Below are 27,533 nucleotides of genomic sequence, written 5' to 3'. Positions count from 1 at the left end.
TTCACCATAGATCAGTTTGAAGTATTTTGTTTATAGATCACTCTTTGGACTTTTGACTTGATCCGATTGTTGTTGTATTCTATGTTATGTCTTCAAAACTATTTTAATTTCATCCATATAAAAGAAAGCTCTTTTTCAAAGTTCCTTTCCATTTATATCCGACTGTATCAAACTGACTTTAATTAAATCTTCTAAATTTGTTTACATAATCATACATTTATTAATGCTCATAAATACAACTACAAACATAATGATAAAACGAAAAGAAATTTAATTTTCAAAATTAATTTTAATCACTTACCAAGTGAACATTTTAAGATAAATCCTACAGAAAAGTAACAAGTAAACGGAAATTAACAAAGATTTTCACTAAACAAAAGATTTTCTTAGCAGCAAAAAATTTCATGAAAAACATGACGAACTTTTCAGTTGTGCTTCCCTTTGCATTACAACGGTGAACAAATACAAAAGACCAAATTAAAAAGAGGGGAAATGATGCCACAAAATGAACCCAAAAAACGAAGGTCCTTCAACGAAGGGGTACGAATAGAAACGAGCGAAAGAAAAACGATTTAAAACGAAGTTCACAAGTTGAAAGCTTTTTTCAACCTTCTATAGCTGTAACATTACAACGAAAGTTTGGGACAATTAAATGTTAAAAACAGCAACAGCTTTTTGGGACATTTTAGGCATAAAAGAGTGAAGAGAAATGGCAAATGAGTGTAATAGCGAGAGTTCTTTTTAGACAGGAAATTGCGCAGCATCTTGTGCTCTAAAGCTTTTTCATTGAGACTGTGTTATAGAACTAGAAAAAACAAAGAGAAAATGAATTAGAAATGAATTCTGGCGAGAGTCTGTTCATTCCTTAGGATGCTGCATGTAGACAGATGAACTCATTTTATAGAGGAGTCTGCAGGAGAGGTTATGCTCTAACTACAATGAGCCCTTTTTATTTGCTGCAACCCTTAAAATGCATTTTTTGTGAGTTGAAGTTTTTTTCCCCCATTTTTTTTTACAATTTCGTCTTTAGTTCATTTTTGCAAATCTAATGTGTGTAAGTGAAGTTTTACACCTTTTTTTGTTGCTACAATATTTTTTTGCTCATATTTTGCTTTTGCAATATATATATTTCTTTTTTATTTGTGTTTTTTTTTTATTTTTTGCATATCCCCACCCGGAAAATTCATCGCTTGCGCTTGTGGACCGGTATAAAAACCCCTCGCACAACTAAACCATTCTCATAAGTTTACCAACCATACGTCGTTCAGTTAGTTTTGTGTATTTTCGAATTTCAGACGCAAAAAGATTTTGAAAGAAAATTGAAAGAAATTTGTTTAAAAAAAAAGAAAAGAAAAACAAGCAGAATCTAACGTCTCTTAAGGCTGGAAATTCTAAAATCAAATACTTACTTAGAAATGTACTACTTAGTGTGAACAGTGTTGCCAATTAAGAAAAAATTTGAAAAAAAGTGTTTGAAATTTTAAACGTGTTTTTTTAAATAAAAGTGTATTAAACAATTAAATTCAAGTGTATTTTTTCAACTAAAAATTAATTGTTAATAAATAAATTTAATTTAACAGTTAAAGACTATAATTAAGAAACTATGCTGACACTATGGCGGTTTTTTTAAGACAAAAATATAAATGGTAATTAAGCGGTTTTTAATTTAGAATCCATATATTTATATTTAAATGCTTATTTGTTTAAAAATTTTAATAAATTTTTAAAAATAATTTGAGAAAAAAAATTATTTTTAAAATTAAATAAAATTAAATTTCAATATATTTTTTTAAAAATTTATAAATTTTCCGAATTTTTGTGAAATTTTTTGGCGCGAATGCTTGAAATCAATTAATGATTGTTCTTAAAAGTTTATCGAGAAAAAATTAATTAAAATTTAAATTTTTTTATTAATAAAATTTGTCAAATTTTGTAAATAATTTTACTAAGTTTTGCCTGATTTAATAATTCAGGCGATCAGCCAATTGAACCCTATTAAGGGTTTTATTTTCAATCATTTAGTCGGTTTTTAAAATTTTAGTATAAATTTTCCTATTGAAGGTATTGTTAGCTAAAGAACCAGTTACATCACTACTTCTGCTAGCATTCTCTCAACATGAGTCAAATACATTTGTAACAAATAAGAGTATAGATGATCGTGCACGACCATATGATACTTTACACGAGTTATTAAATGCGACTTTGTATGGAAGCTAGGGTCAAATAAGGCCTGATTATTACGAAATTTGACAAGGCTATCCAGGCCTGTATATAGTTATCTTAGTTGTGCCAGTTTCCATCGAAATACAAGTATATTTAACATCATTTTTTTTTTTGCTGAAAAGCCCTTTTCCGGGGGTTCAGTTCTATGGGGGCTAGGTTAAATAATGTACCGATTTTAAGAATTTTCAATATGCTTCGTCTTTGGGAAGATATGTGCCAAATTTTATCAAATTAGCTTGAAAATTGTGACCTGTACCTTGGGCACAAGCTTTACATGTACAGCCATCAAGGCGGACGGACAGACGGACATGTCTTAATCGACTCAGAAAATGAATCTAAACCGATTAAGCTGGGTATAGGATGAATATATTTGTGCGTTACAAACATCACCACAAACCCAGTTATAGATTTTTAACAAAATAAGTAGGTTTTATTATTGAGTTATGGAAGATGATTCATTCTTAGTGATTCTGGTAATTATTGATCCTATCCTTTCGGTTTATTGCTTTATTAGATTTATGCTAAATTATATTATTATATATCGACATTAATATGAAAGCTTAGAGAATTCTTTGAAAGTACTTGGACTAAACTTTACAGTATTTGAGAAATTGATTAACTTGAATTTAACAGAACATATATAATACCGTACAACAATTTATTTACAATAAACTGATCTTCATTAAGGGTTTCTACAAATATCGAGAGTTGGGTCAACTATGGATGAATCGTCTTTAAATTTATAAGACAGATTTTGGTTCTAATACAATTTGCTTAGATCGAATTTCATCTAAACACTTACATATTATATGAATGTTATAATAATAAAGGATGACAAACTTTTAGATCAGAGGCCAAATCCAAATCTGGCCTCAGAATTTCATCATTATATCTGTGATTCAAGATATCGTGCCTAGAAATTTGAAAATATGCAAATTTTGGCCCTTTTTTCGAAACTTATAACAGCGACAAGGCAAGTTCATTTACAAGATATTGTATGCCATCCGATAGTACTTTTTGTCAGCTTTAAAATAAAGATCTGACATATCTTCTTTGTGCTTCGAGATATCATCTCATTGACACAACAATAAATTGACAAAAACTGATTCTTTTCGTACATTTCGCCTATATTTTATGAAAAACTTAATTTTTAACAATTTTGTCTATAAAAATATTTTTGAATTGTGCTTCGAGATATCATCTCATAAAGCTTGATACAACAATAAATTGACAAAAACTGATTCTTTTCGTACATTTCGCCTATATTTTATGAAAAACTTAATTTTTAACAATTTTGTCTATAAATTTTTTGGTAATTAAATTTTTTGGTAATTAACATTTTTTGTCTGAAAAAGTCAGAATTTTGAAATCAGTTACACAGAGAGAATAAAAATATACACACCTGGTACCGAATTGACACCAAACAAATGTTTTAAGCTCAAAATCCGTTGTCAATAGTGAGCTTACCACGTTTGTTAACTTTAAGACAACGGATGTGCATAAAATTTAGATTTAGACAACGAATTGTTGCATTGTTGACAACGTTGCTTTACATGTTGTTATTGTATGTATGTATGTACTTGACAACTTTGGTGTCAATTAGGCGTGTATATATTTTTTCTCTTTGTGTACGAGTAAATTTCTAATCAAGACCATTTTGGGATTAATTCAATCCTTTACATACATAAATCAATCATATTTTTTATTTCAAATTAAAGTATGCAGTTGAGCTTAAATCACTTCGAAAATTCTCAAAAATAGTACTTTGTATGTTCACTTTGACTCAAAAAAAAAAAAAAAGGCTTAAATTAGTTTTTTATACTTAACGTATCCGTTCTTGAATCAAGAACTACTTTTGAAACGGTTTCGGATTGATTTAAGTTCGAATTACTTACTTGTTTTTAGATTAATCCACATCAATTATAGTTGATGAATTTGAGCTTAAATCAAACCGAAAATTCTCAAACTGAGTACATTGTAAGATCACTTTGAGTCGAAAAAGGGACAAATTATGTTTTTTTTTGTAATTAACGGATCCGTACTTGAATGAAATATTTAGTACTTGGTAAAAGGTAAACCGTAGTTATACTACTTTTGATACCACTTCAGATAGATCCTAGTACGGATTACTCAATTCCTTTTGAATGTTAAATTGGTTAACAATTTAATTTTAATTTAAGGAAAAGAGAAACAATTATATATCGGGGTTTTCAGCAGGAACAACGGAATTTGTTTTTGGACATTGCTCGAATCAATTGGTTTATACATTTAAGCTACGTTGAGAATGCTAGAGTACTGCACTCTGGAGTAAGTTACATGCTTACGCCAAAAATTTCTTTCAACAAAACTGTCCAACATGACGGACGTTTGATTGAACAACTTTAGACTTTTTTCTATATAAGTTTCTGATCTATGCTAAAGCTAGAAGAGCTTCAGATGAACATATTAATCGAAATTCTTAGTATTTCAGCCGATATTTGTGTTTAAGTCATAGAAAATCGGAAACGTCATATTTATTCGTTCAAACTCTCTACTCATTTGGAATACAAATCTTAAAGCAATAAAAGAGGCTTTGAACAGAGTATTTTAGGTAACAATTGTTAAGATTTTGAGATCAGTGATTTCACTTTTTTGAAAACGACCAGATATCTTCAAGGGAAGCAATTCCAATATATCATCAACTTTAATTTACTTTTATATCGCCGATTATCTCAAGAGGAACTCATTGAATGACGTCCTAAGTAATCGTCTTTTATCTTCACGGTTTTATGTTACTTTTGTTTACACACTTAGACGCTTCTCCTCAATTGGATCCATCTTATTACAATAACTTCCCTAAAGAAATTATTGGAGTACATGATCCATAAACTACTCCCCTGTTAACATTACGGTCCATAGTCTGTATTATATAGAACCATGTTACGGATCATGTACTCTCATAATTTTTCCAGGAATAGTATTGTTTAAAACGTTCTTTAACTATGTGTGAATTTAAAGTTTATTCAACCAATTCCTCCTTTTTTTGTCGACAAGTTTGTACGATTTTTCAGCAACATGTTTAAACATGTTTAAATGTGGCCAGGGTATTAAATTAATATTGGTGTTGTTTGCTGTTGTTGTTTTTGTTGTCAAAATTGCATTATATTATTTGGTTTATTTATTGTTACTGTTGTTGGGAAAACATTTAAATAAACCAATATATACATACACACACATAGAAAGTATAAAAATTAAAACATTTACAACCGTGTTCGGCATAAAGAGAACAAACTAGTTAAAAAATTTTGTTTCCCATTTATTACTATTTAACCATTTTCAATAATATTCATCTGATTGCTGTTAGCAGTGAAATGCTCTCTTCCCTCAGAGTCTTAGCAAAGCCGATCTCTGTTTTAGAGTGTGAGGCTTAATTGACGACAATTAACGTACAACATACTATATCGAACAGGAGATTTTTTTCCTCTCTCTATATACGACAGAGTTTTTGAAAGTTTTCGTAATTTTTTTCTATTGTTTCTGATATTTTGTTAAATTTTTTTTCAACCACCCTAATGTGTTTACCACTTTTTTTTTCGCTCACTTACGGCTGCTGCAGATGTTTTGTTACATGTTTTTATAATCCCCGATAATACAACTTCATTTCAATTGAATTAATTTTTTTTTTTTTTTGGTTTTTTTTTTTGTTATTCAATTTTCATTTTTGTATGCCACGCATTGTTGTGGCCATTAAACAATTTGTTGCTGTTGTTGTTATCGCAGGGAAAATATTTTGTGAAAAGGGTTTTGGACAGAGAGAGAGAAAAAAAAAACACAAAATACGATAAATAAATTTACATAATTTTTAGTTAAATTAAATAAATACATGCTAAATAAACATTAGATGCAGCCTAGATATGTAGTTATATTGAAAAAATTCCAATAAAATTCGAACTAAACTAAACAAAAACAAGTTTAGAGGGTTTTAATTGGCAATGACGAATCTTATATACCCTTTATCGAAGTGTCGTAAATTTCAATTGAATATCTGGAGGTGACTTTAGATCTATAAGATTTTATTGATTCGGATGTTTGATATACCATTTTTTGTTGTTGAATTGTATGATCTGGATTTAATCATAAGAAACATGTTCAGAGAAAAGCTATCTTGGGTCCACACAACTTGAGAGAGTGATAAATTTCTTTAAATCAATCACTCTGAAGAGTGATTATACAGAGGATGGGCTCAGTTATTGACTGGTTCCCATTTAATTGCGCACGCAAAAACTAAATCCGCTTACTAAAGTGTAAATATATTAGTAATGTGTATGTGTATTAGTAATTTAACTAGATTTTTGTAATAAACACTTTTGCTAAAATATTCACTATTCTAAAAAACAAGTATGAATCGAACTCAAATAAAGCCCATATTGGGATGAATTTAATCTTTTACATTCTTGAATCAAATTTAATTTTATCTCAAATAAAGTATGCTTTAGAGCTTAAATCAACCAACTGCTCTTGATATTTCCAACGCCGTTTCAGTAGCAACTCTGTTAGGTTTCATCAAGAACAGTATCCTCCGATTCTTTCTTCAAAATACTGAAAATAGGTGGAATAACTTAGACACATGTAAAGGGGCCAAGTCATTGTGGCCCTCCTTCAATGAGAAACGCACAAGACACCTTTTAAACTGAAGTATGTGGGACATATTGAGACTGATAGCAGTAATAACAGAACACTGGATGATAGGCAGACATGCAATTCGGCTTGGGCTGCATTTTAACAAACACTGTCGCAGTTGCAAAGACAGGGAAAAGGAAGAAACGGTATTTCATCATCTATGTGAATGCCCTGCTTTGGCCGTAATGATAAACCGCTTCCTTGTCAGCTACTTCATATCTAACCTTGGTGAAATATCTGGCTTTAGGCTTAATGATATCCTCAGATTTCTCACGGCTACAGGCTGGATCTAATACTATGTAAATACTACATTTTACACAAAATTAATTGTGAAGATTTTGGTAGAGATACTAGAACATTTAAAATAATTATGGGCTCGAAAGGGGGTACGATTATATGAGGGCTAAGTGAAATAATGAACCAATTTTAACCATTTTCAATAGCCTTCGTTCTTGGCTCAAAAGAAACGTTTGTGTCAAATTTCATCAAATTATCTAGAAAATTGTCATCTGTAGTTTGATTACAAGATTTACATGGACAGGCAGACGGACGGAGATAGCTAAATCGATTCAGAAAATGATTCTGAGCCAATTGGTATACTGTATAGAGAAAATATTTCAATGCGTTAGATATATCAGTACAAACCTAATATACCATCCCCACTAAAGTGGTGTAGGGTATAAAAATGACTGTGTGCTTTTGTATGTACTTTATAGACTGCTAAACTGCTGGACTTCCTATTTGTCTGGGATGAACTATAGGCTACTTTTTATTTTTATATTAATAAAAGTCGGACACATATGAAACTGCTGAAATTTGACATCCATATAAAGATTTGTAGACAAAATGGACGGACTGGCAATAATGGGCGTGGTACCTACCATATAAAGAAAATATTCATATACAATATAAATATTAAAAGTTGCATATTTGACAAACTGCTAAAATTTTACATTCATATATACATTTGGAGACAAAATGGGCGGACTGGCTGTAGAGGGCGTGGTACAAATAAAGAAAATATTAAATTACTATATCTGAGAAAATATATCAGTTTGAGTCCTCAAAATTTAGTCGTAACCACTTTAGTATCAAAAGGGGGTCGTAGCGCCTTCCATATGAATTAAATAAAGAATGTAGTATACCTGAGAAACCGTTAGAGCTAGAGCCCTCAAATTGCCAGGACAACTTTTACATGCATATAACTATTATGGTAAGAAAAGGCCGGACAAGCAATGGGGGCCGTGGTACCTCTCATATAAACCTTTAGAGCTCAAATCCTTAAATTTAGCCCCGAATAACTTTGACTATTAAAATTCTGGTAAGAAATGGCTGGACTAGCAGTAGAGGGCGCGGCAACTCTCAAATGAGTTACAAACAAAATTCTTTTATCTGAGCAGATATTAGAGCTAGAATCATCAAATTCTGCACGAATAACTTTGGCATACAAGTGAAAATTTAGGCAACATAGTGCTACACGAAAAAATATAACCATATACGGACCCTACTACTAAATAAAAGTCCCGTGTCTTCCAGTTTTGTTCAAATTCTTGCACTTTTTTTTGGGCCTCGATGTAATTTTTGCCAAAAATTTTAATTTTCTCAGGCCCATATCTTGCAAATCGTACCGAATTTTGATTTACTTTCTGAGGCAAAGTTGTAGCTCTTGAAATAAAGAATAAAAACTGTGAACATATAAAATCAAAAAAACTACATCTTCAAGATCAAAATCGAAATTTTCAAAATTTTCTCAATTTGTCGTATACTTAATATTTGTAATATCAATAAATCATTAACACGCATACGTACAGGTGTCGTTAATAAAGGAAGTGCAATTTCACAAAGAAATGGAAAAATGAAGATGCAGTTTTTTTTAAGTTTTTATATTCACAATTTTTGTTCTTTATGACAAGAGCTATAGCTTTGCCTCAGAGAGCAAATCAAAATTCCGAAAGATTTGTTAGATATAAGCCAGAGAAAATGATTACTTTTTTTTTGCAAAAATGACACCGCGGACCCAAATCTTGGGAGGCCCATAAAAGGATTGTATGTCTTTAGGGCAAAACTAGGAGACACTGATCTCTTATCACGTTATCAACGTTACAGTGAACACTTTAATTAACAAATCCATAGGCTTTAAAATTATGTGGTGCAGAAATTTTGCAAATCAAACAATTGTGTTTGCTGGGTTTCTTTGACAAATATTTAAACAAAGGCGGTTTGTAAATAAAACGATTTTTTTTCAAAAATTTATTGTTATTGTTATTTTACAATACATTTTAAATTAATTGTTTTAAATATAAATGAAGTGTTTTTATAACCTGTAATTACCCTAATTGTATGTCTATAATTATACGTTTATGTATGAGAATTTATTAAAGCCCAAAAGTTCTGGGAGTGATTAAATGACTAGGTAAGGGACTTATAAGTAACTTAAAAGGAAGTCAATGGATTCTGAAAGGGTACAGGGTGATTTTCATAATATATGTAGAGAAACATAACTACTTTATATTAAGAAATGAATAGTTGAACATGACTGCAATCTTGATTACTGAAATTGACAATTGTTTACACTTTTGTTTACATGTGGCATGTTGAGTAACCTATGATTCACAGAAATAAGTTCTAAATTACATACAATTTCTAACTAAAAGAGATACATTTATACACTTATAAAACTGCCGAGTTAAACGATTGACAACCATTTAATATGTATGTATGCATGCATGTATTTAAGTTAAGTGTTGCTTGGTGTTATTTAATGAAAATTTATCTATTAGCGAAAGTGTAACTTTAGAAATTTTAGAAAAAGTTTTACAAATTTGAAAATACTTAGTTTTAAATTCCAATTTTAAAGTGTGAGTTAAAGCTATAATAAACACCAGCCATTTATTTGGTATATTATATTAAGCTTTTATCTCATTTAACTCTTTAATAATAAGCCCTTATTAACTTTATCACACATATTACAAACAATATTCTCTGTTTTATCATCAAATAGCTGCACAAAAATCCCTGTTTTTCGTTATTTTTTTTTCCATCATCCAATGTTATTAAAAAAAATTCTTTACCAACTATTTTAACGACTATAACAACTACAATAGCGTTAATAATAAAATAATAATAATAATTTTAACCTCAACAGATAAAAAACTGTGAAAACAACATAAACGAAAATTTCATACACTGTTGTTAATGCTGTTGTTGTTGCTGTTATTGTTTTAATTTCAGAAAAATTCAATATGAAATTTTAACGGCAGCAGAAGTTTTACGCTTTATATTTTCGTAGGTAAAGTAGAGGAAGAAATAAAGGATAAATATTGAAATGAGTAAAATAAAAATAATTAATTATAAAATATTTTAAATGGTTAAACAAGTACGCCGCTTCATGCAGGTTCCTTTAAATTGCAATTGCTTGTATATATGAATTGGATTCTTTGTTCAGGAGGTCCGTTATAATGTAATGGAATATTTACTTTGTAATTATATGCTTTTAGTAAGATATACAGGGGTTCAGTTACTTTTTTGGGATGTAACTCGTAAACTAAAGAAGCTAACGAAGTCAAGTTGTCTTGGTGTTGACTTATAGTTGATGGGTTTTGTCAAGCATCTTTTTGTTGTCCGAATGAAATCAAGGTTTCAAAAGGATTTATAAATTAATGAATAAAATAACAAGAAAGTGTTCCATAAAAGTATTTTAAAAAACTAAATAACTTTTTTAAGTTTGTAAGAATCTAGTTTATTTTTCTTTTTAATTTTTTATCACACGCAATCTTCCATCCTTGACTCTACCCTTCATTATGGCCAAAACAATAACATCAAACAGCAACAACAACATGCAACATATGAATCAACATATATCTTGTTGCTGTTGTCAAATTTTTTAACAATTTCTAATATAGTTAATGAATGTTTGATTTCCAAAGATGTATGTATATGGATAGAGATACAGACAGACAGACAGACAGACAGACAGACAGACATACAGACAGACGGACAGACATACAGAATGACATATATACAGACAGACAGACAGAATGATAGATATACAGACATACAGTCAGATAGGCAAACAAACGGAAAGACAGATAAAGTATTAGACAATGACAGATATACAGACAGACAGACAGAGACATATAGACAGACATACAGATAGATAGACAGATAGGCAGACAGACAGACAGACAGACAGACAGACAGACAGACAGACAGACAGACAGACAGACAGACAGACAGACAGACAGACAGACAGACAGACAGACAGACAGACAGACAGACAGACAGACAGACAGACATACAGACAGACAGACAGACAGACCGACAGAGTGACAGAATAACAGATATACAGACAGACAGTCAGATAGGCAGACAAACGGAAAGACAGACATAGTATTAGACAATAGAATTATAGAAGATTTGAGTTCTAAACATGTCTTTGGTCTTCAGAAAATTGATTTCATAGCCTAATCGACCCCGCTTTCTTTAAGTATACAGAATGGAACAAACAGGATAACAAACTAACGAAGGTGATGGTTAGTTATCTGTACTGATCAAAACAAATAGTTGTCGAACAGGGTAACGTATGGACCATAAAGCTGGTGGGGCACTACTTTCCAACCTCTTTCTACTAAATAGTTTTTAGCCATGATTGCTGCATATTCTGCTTTCTTCAAACTAATCAGCTGCAGTTGGTACTGGTTTCCTTTGATGGGAACCATAGAAATTTGCCTTTAAATTCTATTCACAAGTGATTTCTTAGGCTATGGTATATTCATTTTGAGCAATTTACGATTTGGTGCATCACTTATTTTCTTTTATACCATTCAAGCAGTATTTGAATATGCAAAATCGTCTTACTTTCTCAAAATCACCACTTCAAAACATTGAAAGCGTTGGAACACATTCATCATACCCGTTAGTAAACAATCGGTGTCATTCAACGGCCATTTTCTTTCAATTAAAGAAGTAAAAAAAACCTACCGCTTTGTTGGCACAAACTTGGTCATTTCCATAGAAAAAACTTTATTAGTGTAATTAACATATCAGAAGACCTCAATACGAATCCATCTAATAAGGCCAAAAACACAATCACTCCTCTGCGGCAGCAGCACGGAACTTTTATCGTAATATAGATTTCACCATGTAACCGTATTTAACTAAAATTATCCTCTCAGGAATTTGGGTTTAAGACATCACGTGTGCCCCAAAAGGACCTCTCCTATAACTGGGACAAGACAAAATCTGAAACTCTGATCTGCGGTCTACTGGTTCTCGTGATACCGGATTATATGGCTCTCTAGTTCGATTCCAGATCACACAATCCAAGGAATGGCCGAGCATATAGAACCGACCGAGGGGTAGTACCTCTACCCAGATTGCAATCACACCAACATGGTAGAAGTTCACCCCCGGGAGATGTAAAGAATAACAAAACAAGTAAGAATTTATAGTCGGGCATGGTCGACCATATGATACCCTATACCAGTGCTTATGTAAAAAATTTTGATTATTTTTTTTAATAATAAAGTATTTAATTCCATTTTAACCTTAATGCAGAAATATTTAAATAATTTATTGACAAAAAAAGGGATTTTCTAAAAGAGGGGTTATATAGGTGGGGGATATGGATATGGTCCTATATTTATAAATTTTAGTAGAGGGTTTTACGTCTACATCAGTTATTTATGCAAAATATCATTGTGATGGTAGTGTTTATAAGTAAATTTTAAACATCAATTCATTTTCTGAAAGGGATTTTGTGTGGGGGCTGATCATTAAGAAAGTCAGCAATATCATTAAGACTTACATAACACTAAGTTTTGCTGATTTTTAAAGTGATACAAGAACATTTAACATATGTATGAGCTTAAAAGCCCTATTCGGGGGGTACGGTTGTATGGGGGCTATACGAAATAATGGACCGATTATCTTGAAAATTGCGACCTGTAGAGTGCTCTCAAGGTTTACTTGGACACACAGGCGGACAGACGGACGGACGTACAGACGGACATAGCTGAATCGACCCAGAAAGTGATATTGAGCCGATTGGTATACTATAAGGTGGGTGTAGGATCAATATTTTTGAGTGTTACAAACATCAGCACAAACGCATAATACCGTCCCCACCATAGCGATCAGGCGCGGATCCCCGGCGGAGAGAAAAAGGGAAATGTAGGATATAAAAAGCTAAGGGAGAATAAATGTCATATATGTGCGCTTTATAATGACATATAAGTTACAAAATACAAAAAAAGGTACGTCTTCTGTTATGAATCCAGCATTTTTTGAGTTCTACTAGAAATAACATGAGAAATTTTTGGTCAAACAATTTTAAAAAATTTTCAACTTTCGATGCTTTTAACTTTTTATGGCGCCAGTATAATTGTTAACATATTTTTCACAATTTTATCTTAAATGCTGCTGATGGTTTCGAAAAGACCAGGTTTAGGGAAACACTCTTTGGTAGCTTTTGCATCTACAAAGTTCAATAATTGTAAGACAAATTAAAAATGCCTCAGCTCTGACTACGTGAAATTTCATTATGATATTCTCCTATAGTTTTGGAGTTATTAGAATAATGTTTTCAAACCACTGTTTTTTGTAATTGTAATATTTTCTTATAATAATTAAGGTCTAAAGTTGCCAAACTTTAAGTTGGCAACTAATTTCTAAAGTTAAATTTTAAATTATTTGTATACTTGACCATATTCTCTATGTTGCCCAAAAAGTTATTTCTTTACTTGCAAATCAAAATGTCTCTTTAAATACTTTGTTTAGCAATATAAGTTTTTTCTTCTAAAATAATACCAAACATTTTGCAGCAAAAGTATATAATTTATAATTTATTAAATGAAGTTTATAAAGAAGAAATTTGCAGTTATAAATGAAAAGAAAATAAATAAGTAAAATTATTTTTGAAAGCAAAACCTTAACGTATGATAAATATTTAATTAGCAAAGAACCAATATAAAATATTAAGCATACGTCCTGTAGTTATAAACATATGAAGAAATTTTAAAATTTTTAAATTTCTATTTAAAAAAAATTTTTAACTTAAACATTGCTTAAACAAAATGAATTAATACTTACTTAAACATTTCATTTTCTTTTTAATTAAGTGTCTATATATCTTTCTAACAAATATGTTCTTAGATTTATTAACAAAATTTAAATTTTTCTTACTTTTAAAACCCCAACTCAAAGGAAATATTTTCATTGTTCTTATCTCTTACCTTTATAACTTTATGAAATTCTCTTTAGTTTGAAAAAAATAGGAAATAATCAGAAACTGCTTGAGAGAAGAAAGAAAATAAAAAAAAACGAAATAAATGAAACAAATCTCATAATGTAAAGAAATCCGTAGCTGTTATTTTCAAGCTCAAAATCTACCTTTAATAGGATTTCTAGTTTAACATCACTTGTTTATGCGTTCATATTCTCTGTTTATTTTTTGTCTTATCCCTTTACTTACGTTCCATTACATGCTTTTTTTCTATAGTTTTTTTTAGTTTTTTTCTTCTCTCTCTGTTTCCTTGCTACTTCCTGTAACATTTTTCATTTTTGCTGAATATTATTTTTCTATTGCTGTATTTATGATATGTGCATACATATGCATGCAATACATAAAAAAATAAGCATATATGCAGATACATTTAAATATTTCACTTGGCATACTTTTATACTTTCGTAAGATTAAAGGTATTTTCTACAATGTGTGACTGGTAGTTATACCCTACACCACTATAGTGGGGAGGGTATGATGTTTGTGCTGATGTTTGTAAAACCAAAAAATATCCACCTTAAAGTATACCAATCGGCTCAGAATCACTTTCTGAGTCGATTTAGATATGTCCGTCTGTCCGTCTGTCTGTCCATCCGTCTGTCCGTTTGTGTGTACTCTACAGGACACAATTGCGTATTGAAAATGGTTAAAATCTGATTATTATTTCGTATGAGCTCATAAATTTTTAAACATTTTCAAAAGTAGACAAATCAAAGATACCAAAAGTATTAAAGCCGAGAGTCATAAGTTTGCGGGTTTGGTTCTTCTTTATTTCAACAAAGCGTCCTACACGAAAATATTCCTCCTTTTCTTTGTGTCAGCGTTTTTAAAGTAAGAAACGATAGTTTATGGCACAGATCATCAGAAAAAGTATGACAAGAATTGATGGTGTTAATCCATGAAGATTGTTGTCAAACTAAACAAAAGGTTGCATAATCATTGAGTGCTAATCAAGCTGCAATTCCAAAATGTTTGCGATTATCAATATTTATAAGAAGGTATGGAAATTAAGTATGTACCATACGAATTGATTCCAAGAGACCTTGAATGACGATTTTGCATGTGTCAAACGCAGCTTAAACGATATAATAAATGGCTTAAACGATAACCCGATATGGAAGAGATCGTATGTGAAGTCCGCCCAACCAGCAGTATCGCAACAAAAGAAAAGTATTCATACCGCTCGTTGCCACGATATTCGGTTCTTCGTACCGGAACTACGGAAGTTAAGTGAACAAGGACTGTCAACTCAGTACAACTGACAACATCAATATGTTTCTAATGTACATGGTTGGACCAATAGCCAGAAAATCACAAGGAAACTGTACCAAACGCAAGTGATACATTCAACTCAGTAAAACCGACACCGAAAAACCGGATATTCCATAATATGACTGAAGAGAGGAAAGTGCTTGAACATGGGTCACTGTCGAGCGTTGGTGAGTCATCTCTAGCTTACCCTGTGATCGAAAAATATCACCGTGAGCTTAGGTCAGTAAAGCAGTCGTTCACAATAAGTTGTATGGTGATGGATGTATAGTACTGCTGACCTTGATTTACCGCTAAAGTTTCCTTCTTTGCACGGGTATGTTTCACTATTTACTCTATTTAGAGCTGACCTACCACAGTATGTCATCAGTTTGTAAAAAGCGATGTTTTGACTTATTGACGAATACTCGGTCTTCCAAATCTAGATATTGTTGCCAAAACAACAGAGGCCATCACAGCAGTATAGTTGGATAGGCCATCAAAGCAGTCGTTTACTTTAAGCACTCCAGAAACTTAGAACATTGTCAAGATTTATGGTCGAATATCTCGTTGAAGATAGCAGATTCTGAATTCGACTGAATCGAGCTTTAGATAAGTCAAACAATTTTATAAATAAAGACGTCTTTGAGCAGGTTATAACGTCTCAAGTATGGCCATCGGATTTCTTTCAATCTTTATGTCACGATATCTATTATTATTAAGTCTGTCTTTATAGAAAACTTGGGTATTATATTTATAGTATTGCAGCTGCAAACTAGTTTACATTTTTTTCTAAAACGTTTTTCTTAAAATTCTCATTAAGTTCATTAAACAAGTATACACCCGCAAAGTATACAATGAAAATAAATTGCTTTATCATTTACTAAACCAACAAAAAGAGAAACTATGTATGTATAGTATGTACATTGTACATATATGCAGTAACTGATAGTTGATAGATAAAAAAACCTGCACATATGTATGTATAGTTAGTGTATATAAAATTCAGATACTTACTCATATGATTTAAAAATGTACAAAATACTGACACATACGTAACAACTTACATACATACGTATGTAGCATCTAAGGACAACTGACAAACACGGGATATGAAATTTTCATTTTTGGCAAAAACAAATCTTTCAGCTTAAAAAACCGAGCAAATCTTTTACTGATGCTCAGTGTAAAACAATTTTCATAACGGAAAATTTTTAACAAAAAATTTAGAAGGAAGAGTAAGATAATAAATGTAACTTCCTATAAACGAATTGTTTGTAACTGTGTTATATGATGTGAGTAAAAAATAGCGCCAAATAGTTTTTAGACACTGAGAAAAATGAATAAGTTTGAGGTTAGTATGATTCTAAGTGGAGATGTAGAGTATGGCAAGATTACAGTAAGACGCTGGAAATCTTTCTCCTTGAATGGCAGCCTTTTACCGAAATTACATCCAAATATCTTAGTAGCGATATTATTACTTTCCTCATAATAACTGTTTGGAAAATTCTTAGAAACTTCTATCAGTATCTGATGTAATATATGTCCTCCTTTTAATTTAACCTAGAACATAAGAAATCTAATCGATTAACAAGAAATTTATTTTTATACCACAATTTTCCCTGTGTACTTTAAAAGTTCATATACATAGTTTCCTGGAACTACCGTTTTAAATGCTAAAGGTGAAAACATATTTAGTATGTTTTTTTCTTCCGAATTTTTCCTTAAAACTAGAAACAAAACGAATGTAAAGGTTTAGGTTAATAGTCGCTGATATAAGTTTGAACAATTCGTGAAATTTACAATAGCAAATACAGGTTATTTTTACAGTTTGCACCATGGGAATTTAGTGAGTAAAGTGTAGCAAGTAAATTTTAGAAATTCTAGTAAAAGAAAGATTATTTCAATATTTTGAGGTAAAGTTAAAGCTCGTGTCATAAAGAAAATGTAAAATAAAAAAAACTTCATTTTCGCAAAAATCTTTAAGAAATTTAATTTACTTTCAAAGACTTTTCTAAATTAGGCGTATACCTTGTATTTCATTAATAGCAATAAATCATTAACACGTATACGTACAGGTGTCTGTAATAAAAGAAGTATAATTTGGCAATGTAAAACTTTCAACTTGAAATGAAGTTCCCATGAGTTCCAAATTCGAAACTTAACTAGACAATACATTCTCTTAGTATGTGGGTAATCCAAATTCTTACCGTATAAGCACAGTGTCGTTAATGTACTGTTTCCAGTAAACATTGCACTAGTTCTCTTTAGTATGTGGGTAGTCATAATCTATTATACACGTTATTACCACAGGTGTCGTTAGTATGTAAGTAGTGCAGTTTCACAATGTAAAAGTTAGCTTGTTTATTAGTAGTTAGTTAGTTAGTATTAGTTGTTGTCACTTAGTTAGTTAGTTAGTTAGTTAGTTAGTTAGTTAGTTAGTTAGTTAGTTAGTTAGTTAGTTAGTTAGTTAGTAGTTAGTTAGTTAGTTAGTAGTTAGTTAGTTAGTTAGTTAGTTAGTTAGTTAGTTAGTTAGTTAGTTAGTTAGTTAGTTAGTTAGTTAGTAGTTAGTTAGTTAGTTAGTTAGTTAGTAGTTAGTTAGTAGTTAGTTAGTTAGTTAGTTAGTTAGTTAGTTAGTAGTTAGTTAGTTAGTTAGTTAGTTAGTTAGTTAGTTAGTTAGTTAGTTAGTTAGTTAGTTAGTTAGTTAGTAGTTAGTTAGTAGTTAGTTAGTTAGTTAGTTAGTTAGTTAGTTAGTTAGTTAGTTAGTTAGTTAGTTAGTTAGTTAGTGTAGTTAGTTAGTTAGTTAGTTAGTTAGTTAGTTAGTTAGTTAGTTAGTTAGTTAGTTAGTTAGTTAGTTAGTTAGTTAGTTAGTAGTTAGTTAGTTAGTTAGTTAGTTAGTTAGTTAGTTCGTTAGTTTCGTTAGTTAGTTGTAGTAGTTAGTTAGTTGTTAGTTATTGTTCTTAGTTCGTTAGGTTGTTCGTTAGTGTTGTGAGTTAGTTCGTAGTTAGTTAGTTCGTTAGTTGTTAGGTTAGTTAGTTCGTAGTTAGTTAGTTAGTTAGTTAGTTAGTTAGTTAGTTTCGTTAGTTAGGTAGTTAGTTAGTTGTTCGTTAGTTCGTTATTTTTGTAGTAGTTTCGTTCGTTGTAGTTAGTTAGTATCGTTAGTTGTTAGTGTAGTTGTTAGTTGTTAGTTAGTTTTGTGTCGTTCGTTCGTAGTTAGGTTGCGTTAGTTAGTTAGTTAGTTAGTTTGTTTTCGTTCGTTGTTCGTTAGTTAGTAGTTAGTTTCAGTTAGTTAGTTTGAAGGAGGATGTGCAAACTTACATATATACATAAAATCCGAAGAAATACACCTAGGCCTCTATCGGGCCTATTGTGCACTCTTTACCCAGTGCCTCAGGTGGGAATCGAACCTACCACCTCCGGTCTACCACACTAGAACACTAACCACTAACCTACCGAAGGCCACAAACATTCCACTTTAAATGATAAAATTAAAAAGGGCCTATGAGGACTAAATTGCAAACTTCGACAACACTTCCTCATTTAGTATGTATGTGAAATTTCATTCAGATCGGATTAAGCGTTTAAAACTTTAAACCGGTTTGATTCAAATTAAAGAAAAAACTGCCCGCTTTTATAGAAAACAAAATATACGAACGCATGGCCGAGAGAATGTTGACAGATTTTAATGCATGAAACATATGTGGGAACTTGAGAATAGAAAATTGTTTTCAACAAACTTAAGGACATACTTAAGGACAGACAAACATTAAGAGTTTGAGTTTATATTTAAATCCTTCTAAAGCTCCTGTGGTAAAATTCAATTCAAATATGATCTATAGATAGAATAATAATTATTCCCAATATGGACATAGTATGACCCACATTAAAGCATTTTCCAAGTGAGAAACTTATCCATAAACTATTTAAAAATGTTTAAATTGTGAAATGCTTACGTGAAACTGTTATCTGGTCCATAGTGTCGTAGGTCCTTGAATGTATAAGAAAAATTATAGCTACATCTAAAAGTACCTACACACGAATATACCTACAGAAAATCTAAGTATGTATAATTTATGCACACAGCATGTGCATATTTATATAATAATGAAGTTTATTTTGGTGGCAAACCCAGCAAACATTAAGATTTTAACATAAATTTAAAACAAACTTATTGTTATAAAGCGAATGTTTTGATAATGATTTAAGAATAAAAACGTCCCAACATTACATTTGCAAAATATTTACACCTTTTTGTCATTAATCTAACGATTCAATATTAATTTTTGAAAAGTTATTAGAATGATTTGTTGTTATTAAGTTGCAAAAACTGTCCCTATAACTTTATTTTTTCAAACATTTATCACAATGTTTGCTGGTTATGCCTTCAAAGGTATGTGAATTTGTTTCAAACTAGTATATGTTCTAAAATCCACATTAATATGTATTTGTATGTGTGTGTGAGTGTGTGGTTTTAAATTGCTATCATATATTTTCAACAGTTAAAGCAAACAATATTGTTGTTATCATTTCATTTTTAGTCTTGTTTCTTTTTTTGCAACTAAATTCTATAGTGTTTTAGTTTTTTTCTTTTGCAAAAGTGTTACGACAATGAAAAAATAAAGAATTTATAGAAAAACCTTGTACCGAAAAAATCAACCACCAACGATGATAATATCAAGAATATAAATACATTTAGGTAGTAGAAGAAAATACCACCTACCATTCAACATTGACTATAGACAAACATGCAAACTGCAAAATTTCTATGCATTAGGAGTAGAATATCAAAGCGGAATACAGAATTTTCGAAAAGATGGAGATTATATTGATTTGGTTATTCTATTTTCAAAACATTCTGGAACATTATCACTCTAAAATTATCAAGCTCTGTGCTATCATTCACCTGCCTGTCTGTCCATCTGTGTGTCTGTCTGTCCATCTGTGTGATTGACTGTCCGTCAGTCCACCTTTTTGGTCACGAGTCCAAACGGAAGAAAGCATATTTATAGATATTTTGTATTGAAAATGGACTTTATAATCCATGAAATAGAATAGGAATAAAATGTCAAAGCGAATTGAATTTGTACTTACTTTCACATTGAATTTTCGAAAAAATGGCGATTTTTTGTTGTTCGAAACATTCTGGAACGTTATTATATACTAAGATGAACAAACTATGTTCTTTCATCTGCTTGGCTGTCCATATTTTTGTCCGTCCGTCCGTCTGTCTGTATGACTGTCTGTCTGTCCGCCTTTTTGTCACGATAAAGTCCAAACCGAAGAAGCTAGAGGACTTAAACTTTCCATAAATATTCTTTATAGATAATTTGTATGTGAAATAGACTTTATAAGCGAATCCTATGGAATACAGCTTAAGCATAAAAAAAACTTTTTTCTATATGTTTTGATAAAACAAACTCTAACTCTAAATTGCAAAATTGCGGATCGAATTGGTAATACCTTTCATATAGAAATTTCGAAAAGATGGCGATTATATTGATGTTGTTATTCTTTTTTCGAATCATTCTGGAGCCTTATAATATTCTAAGATGATCAAACTATGTCCGTTATTTCACCTGTCTATCCTTCTGTCTGTCCTTCCATATTTCAGTCCATCTGTCCTCTATCCACCATTTTAGTACCATAGCGTCCAAACAGAAGAAGCTAGAGGAGTAAAACTTTTTATAAATATTCTTTATAGTTTGCATTGAAGATGGACTTTATAAGGGAATCCTTGGCAATAGTGCTTAAGTATTCATAAACGTACTTCTTTTTTTTTAAAGAGAATACATCAGTTATATTTGCCCTGAGTACGAAAAGAAACTTCCCTAATGTCACAAATTTCATATAAACTCTTACTTATACATATTTAAGGAATCATACTATTCCTAGGACCAGTATGTATACATGCATTACATGACAATCCTAACAGTTTTTGAAGTATTCAATGTATCCCTTTAAAACAACAATTTCTTCAAATATTTAACTATTAGCTTGACCCGTTATTTGTATACTTTTTAGGTCATTAGCTTTTAGTTGAACAGACGGAAGTTAAAGGTTACTTCTCTATTCCCATGTAATGTAAAATGTAGTCAATTGTCTGTCAATTCTGTATTGAACCTTAAAAATAACTTAGTTTTAGAGCTCACCAGTAGTAGTGAGTGTTGTCAAGTCGATTGTCCATTTGTAATCGAAGTGAAATGTGTTTCAAGTCCATAAAATATTAGTTGATTTCCTCCTAAAATTTGCCACAATGTTTAAGGTTTGAGAATAGTTTCACATCCTGGCAGGTACCGATGCGATGATATGTAATTTTATAATTGTATTAGTGTTATTGTATGTGTTTGTTCAGCATTAAGTAGCAGTCTGTTGCTTTTTTGATAATAATTTAACTTTTTTTTGTTAATTCATGAAATTTGTGTGTTTTTATAAACCAGTTGCAAAAAAAGGAAGATTGTGTTTAATTTTAGCAAAAAAAGGATAAAAGGAAAAAATAAGAAAAATAACAGCAATTATTAAAAGGATATAACATGATTGAGCACGATTGATTGTATGGATATAGAGGAAATAAAAAACAATTATACAAATCACAATCTATGGTAAAAGTTGTATGTTGCATAAGGAAAACTCCATGAGAGTTTTATGTTGTATCATGTTGTATCATGTTGTATCTTGTTGTATCATACAAATTAGAACAAAACAAACAATTTAGTTAAGATAGGATAGGATTCTGTGCGAATAGAATTTTTCATCTTTTGAGTTCAAAAACGAATTAAAGAGAGTGTCCGAGTATACTTTTCTAAAGGATTGAGCTAAGCTGAATCCGAATCTGGCTTCAGAAAGACATGTCAGATATTAAGTCTTCATTTCAAAGCTGACAGAAGAAACTTTGTCTTGGCGCTGTTATAAAGTCTTAAAAAGGTCAAAAAGTGTGTTTTTTCAAACTTCAGAACACGATATCTCAAATCCCAGATGTGAAGGGGAAAAACTGAGGTATAACTTGGTCTCAGGGTTTCGTCTTTTTTGGAATTTTGTGGCCCTGCTTAATCATCGAGTAATTACTCCAATTCTTTAAGTATTATGGGTTACTGGGTTATTTACTTTGCATATCTTCTATCTATATACAAATTAATGTGTGTTTATTTGTTTATGGGTTTGTTTGTTTGAAGTCAATAGACGGCTAAACGGCTGGACCAGTAACAATAGGCGAGGTGCCACGCCTACTTATTAAATAACTATTAAAAGTTATATACCTTAGAAACTGGTGCAATTAGAGTCCTCAAATTTTGCACGGACAACTTTGACATCCATAAGAATATTTTTGGACAAAATGGGCAGAATGGGCGTGGCACCTTCTATATTAAAAAATATTAAATCAGTATATCTCGAAAAATATAACAGTTAGAGCCCACAAATTTGGTATGAGCTACACAAGAGTCAATATGATTAGTTAGGATAAGAAGTGGGCGGACTAGCAGCAGGGGGCGTGGCAACTCCCATATTAATTAAATACAAAAATTCGTTTATCTTGGAAACTATTAGTTGTAAAAGCTTCAAATTTTGCACGAAGAACTTTAGCATCCATGTAAATATTTTGGATAATAAATTGGCGGACTACCAATGGGGGGAGCGGCACCTCTCTTATGAATTAAATACAAAAAAAATCTTTTATCCAACAAACTAATAGAACTAGATTTCCAAAATTTTGCACAAAGGACTTTCATATTCATTTGTACATTTTGGGGGAAAAAACGGACTTTCATCAGGGGGTGGCTTGGAATCTGCATACGAATTATATAGAAAAATTTGTATATCTGAGATACTCTAGAAGCTAGAATCTTCAAATTTTACATGAAGAACTTTGACATTCATGTGAACATTTAGAGAAAAATGGACGGACTGTCAATGGGGAGATTGGCCCATCCCATATTAAATACAATATACTCCTTATTAGAGTTCGGAAAAATAGTCGAATTGGCATTTCCCATGTGTAAGTAAGTTTTTTTATTTATATTGCTTTTAGGGTAGCAAAGTACACTGGGTATAGCTAGTAAATAATAAAAATTAAAGTTTAATTGTGTGCATTAAAGTACATGTAAATATTTATATAAAATTTTCCATAATTTTTCATTTCATTATAAAAGAATAAGGAAAAACTGTTAAAACACACATATGCTTGAACATACGCAAATACTCACACACAAACACATTATAAGAAAAATCCTTGTAAGCATATGTGTTAGTAAGCATTTTCATATTATTATTAAAATAAAATGTTTTATACCTTTTTTGCATAAATAGAAGTAGAAGAAGAAGGGAATGGGTGTTAAGCAAGTAGTAATGTGGGTGTGTGTATGTGTGCGTATGTATACTTTACATTATAATTTGTTTGGTCATTTAACAAATTTACTTAGTTTTGGAAATTTATAAAGGAAAAACTGCTTTATATGTAAAGAGTTTGTTATAAATTTTGTTTGATTATAAAATGGCAAAAAGGTTTATTACTATTTGTGTGTGTGTGTAATTTTTGTGGTTTTTAATAGGATATTTGTGTTGACACTTAAGTAATCAAAAAGCTAGTTTTGTTAACCAAGTTAAAATTTTATATAATAATGACAAATATTTGCTAGAGTTAAAATAAATATTATTTACTTATTCATTCACTAGCATAATTGAGTATGTTAATTTTAAGGCATTAATTTTAAATCTGTTAATTAAAAGAAAATAAATTGCAATTTTTAAAAAAGATTTTTAAATTAAAAATAAATTCTTAACAATTATTTTCTATTTCATTGCAGATAACAACCAGCAAGCTGGCAGGATAAACAGAAACCTATACATGAAATGAATTTTAAAGGTTTTATATATTTAAATATTTAACTAGCATCTTAGAAAAGAAAACATAAAAACTTTAAAGATATAAACTAGTTTAAAGAAAATTGTATAAGAAAACTCAAAAAAAACTAAGATTTCTTAAGTGAATAAATCTATTCAAAATGAAGACTTATATGTAATCAAACATACCCATAGCTTTTATATTTAAATAACTGTTATCTGCTTACTACTCTACTACTGCAATCACTCATTCTCTCACTCACTAACTCATTCTTTCATACACTTTCTAACAAAACCGGATGTGCATGAAAAAAATATGATGAACATACATATGTGTGTGTGTGTGTAACTTAAGAAAATGTGTTTGGTAAATACTTAAATATTTACAAGTGTATCGGTGTAACTGAATAAATTCTAAACATGTGTTTAAAATATGTGTTTGTAAAAAATTTTTAAAGAAAATAAAAGCTAAAAGAAACTCTATAGTACATGTCTTCATCAGCATCGCATTTTTTTTTATTGAATCACATTTCCTGTCAGAGCTGCTGTTCCACTCTACATGACTGCCACTAAATAAATAAGGTAATATTGAGAAAATATTGTTGTTAAAAAATTTTATATTTATTTAGACAGATGTAATGTACGTATGTATATAATATTAGTTTTACACATAAAAAACGAGGGCTTTTTGAAATTAATAGTGGAATTTTTAAACTAAATATAAACTGAATATAAATTGAGTCCTTATAGATAGTGAAGAAAAATTAGTGAAGTTCGTCTGTCTGTCCATATGTCTTTTTCAAAAAAGTTTGCATTTCATTCATAGAATTAACTTTTCAGAAGTTGTCTTGGATTTTGGTTCGTATCTTCGTTATTTATGGACCGATTTTGGTGATTTCCAAAGCATGTCAGATAGAATTTTTGAAGATTTAGATCCCAAAGATATCAAGGGTCTTAATATAATTGATTTCAACAGACATACAGACAGAAAGACAGACGGACAGACAGACAGACAGACAGACAGACAGACAGGCAGACAGACAGACAGGCAGACATGGCTTAATCGAATCCGCTGTCTGTAAAGATCCAGAACTATGGAAATTTCAGAATGACAAAGGTGAAGGGAATAAAAATTAAAATTATAAGAAAAATTTTACAAAAACTGGTATTTGTTAAATAAAGAACCTTGTCCTATAGCATTACTTGCTACCATTCCTTAAAAATGTCCAATCAAAGTCCTTATAACTGGTATATGACCACCTCTAAAGCATTTCAGATGTTCACACTGAAACAAAGGTCTGTGTTGAAGAACAACTCTCGCCAATACTCTTGTTTGACTTTCGACAGTTTTGCGTTTCCCCCACACGCACTGGTGTAATAATATCGCCTAAGAGTTACAAGTTATGATCCCCCGGGGGCACGATACCTTGATGAACTTCCCCATCTTGGTTGGACTGCAATCTGGGGGAAAAGAGCTGCTACTAGTACCACTAGCCTGCCCGGACCATAAACTGGTTGTGTCAAATGTATCCTCGGCCTTTCCTTGGAATGATTTGATTTGGGGTCGAACCAGAGCTTCAATCTTATCTGTTAGCATGGCAACCGGTAGCCAGCAGGGCAGAGTTTCGGACTTTGTTTTGTCCCGGTTATTGAAGAGATCTCTTCGGGGTGCACGTGGTATCAGTCTTGTTTAATTCCAAGACTGATATACGGTGAAATCTATATTTCGGCAGTTGCTGTAAACGAGAACAGACACTTTTCATAGGGATGACTGTGGGGCTAAGCGGTGAAAAGCGGGTAGGTGTCAAATGAATAAGATTCAGATTGAATGAAGTGGTATACGGGCCTAGTTCTCTCGTATACCTAGAATATATATTAACGCTGTTTTCTCTATGAATATGTTGGATAAATAAGTATAGTGCTGGTGATGGATGTACGGCATCTTATGGAGAATATACCATTGAATTTCCCTTCCTTGTCAATTCATACCAGACTTACCACAGTGTGTCCCCTGTGAGTAAGAACTTGTCTTTGGCTTATGGATTCCTGTGGTTGGGAAAGGGTGGCTTATCGTAATGTCTATGGACGTTATGTCACACAAAAAAAAAAGTCATAGTGTTCATGGACATAACGTCCAATTTCAAAAGTTTCATTATGTCCACTGGCCTTTGTGACACTATTAAAATATAAAGGCATTGGAAAGTTTGTTAAGGATTTCAGAAAGTCCTGAATAGAATTGCTCGTAACTTTAGTGTAGGTTTTATTTTGGATTCATTTAAAAAAGTGTCCTGGTTAGCCGGTCTTCGGCCGGGCGCAGTGGATTTATATTCCAATGAATTTCGAATACCGGATTCGCTATATTAAGCCTTTTCATGACAAATGAACTATTTGTAATTCAAGGACTTTATGCCACTTTTTTCAGGGACATTGTTACACTTATGAAAGTGTCATATCAGGCCGTTTGGCATGCGCTCACCTAAAGCATGCGACTTTTGTTCCTAATTATACGTTGTCTACATTAACCAAGTGTTTTCGTTTTATCTCAAACTGAGTTTACTTTTTGACTCGAGTCCTATATCCGTAAAGTAATGAGACTATATCCTGGTGGAGATCATTTACACTGACTCATACCATGGAGTCGGTTATTTTGGAACATGCTTTTGAATTTGCTCCCTATACATCGAATGCTTTTGCATTGTCCTATATAAGGCTTGATAGCTAAAAGAGCTGAAGTACCAAAAGAGCTATTTGGAGCAACTTTTTATGGTTTCCAAATTTGCACAAACAAATTTGATGGAAATAAATTTTATGGTTTTAAAATTGTTCATACATTTGGACCAAATTTAAACTTTTTAGCGTTAAGCCTTTAGACTTGTGTTATGATAAACCACTTAATAACGTTTCGTATTTATAATAAATCGTAAATTATTTTGCGCAACCCTCCTAATATTTAGACAGTATATCTTTTTTTTAACAAATATCAAAAAATGTAGGTATTTGAAATCAAATTACCTTAACGCATGTTTAGTTTTGCATTCAGGAATATAGCAGATATACAACAAATTCTAAAGGATCAATAGAAATTGTTAGCAAGAAAAAACAACTTCAAATTCTATGTAAATTATAAAAAATATACACTAATATACTTTCAAAGTACTTAAGTACTTATACACTCAATATATTATGTAGGTAAATTCAACTGAAAAATCATTTCAAACAAGTAAAATATCATTTAAAAAACGGACTACAAACTTTTCATTTATTTCAAATGAGTTTTTCAGTTATT

General features: G+C 31.1%; 1 long non-coding RNA gene across 1 annotated transcript; it reads left to right on the top strand.

The window, feature by feature from the left end:
- The first annotated feature begins 1,263 nt into the window (after positions 1–1,263).
- Positions 1,264–24,366, top strand: LOC119604778. Its single transcript, XR_005231545.1, has 2 exons — positions 1,264–1,646; positions 24,211–24,366. It is a non-coding gene; the product is annotated as an uncharacterized LOC119604778 (long non-coding RNA).
- The last annotated feature ends 3,167 nt before the right edge of the window (positions 24,367–27,533 follow it).

This window comes from Lucilia sericata, unplaced genomic scaffold, assembly GCF_015586225.1.
Source record: "Lucilia sericata isolate MDLA Ls3-8-SP2 unplaced genomic scaffold, ASM1558622v1 Contig000430F_arrow, whole genome shotgun sequence".
Lineage (NCBI taxonomy): Eukaryota > Metazoa > Arthropoda > Insecta > Diptera > Calliphoridae > Lucilia > Lucilia sericata.
Note: the sequence above shows the minus strand (reverse complement) of the source record. Positions and strands in the feature narration are given on the sequence as shown.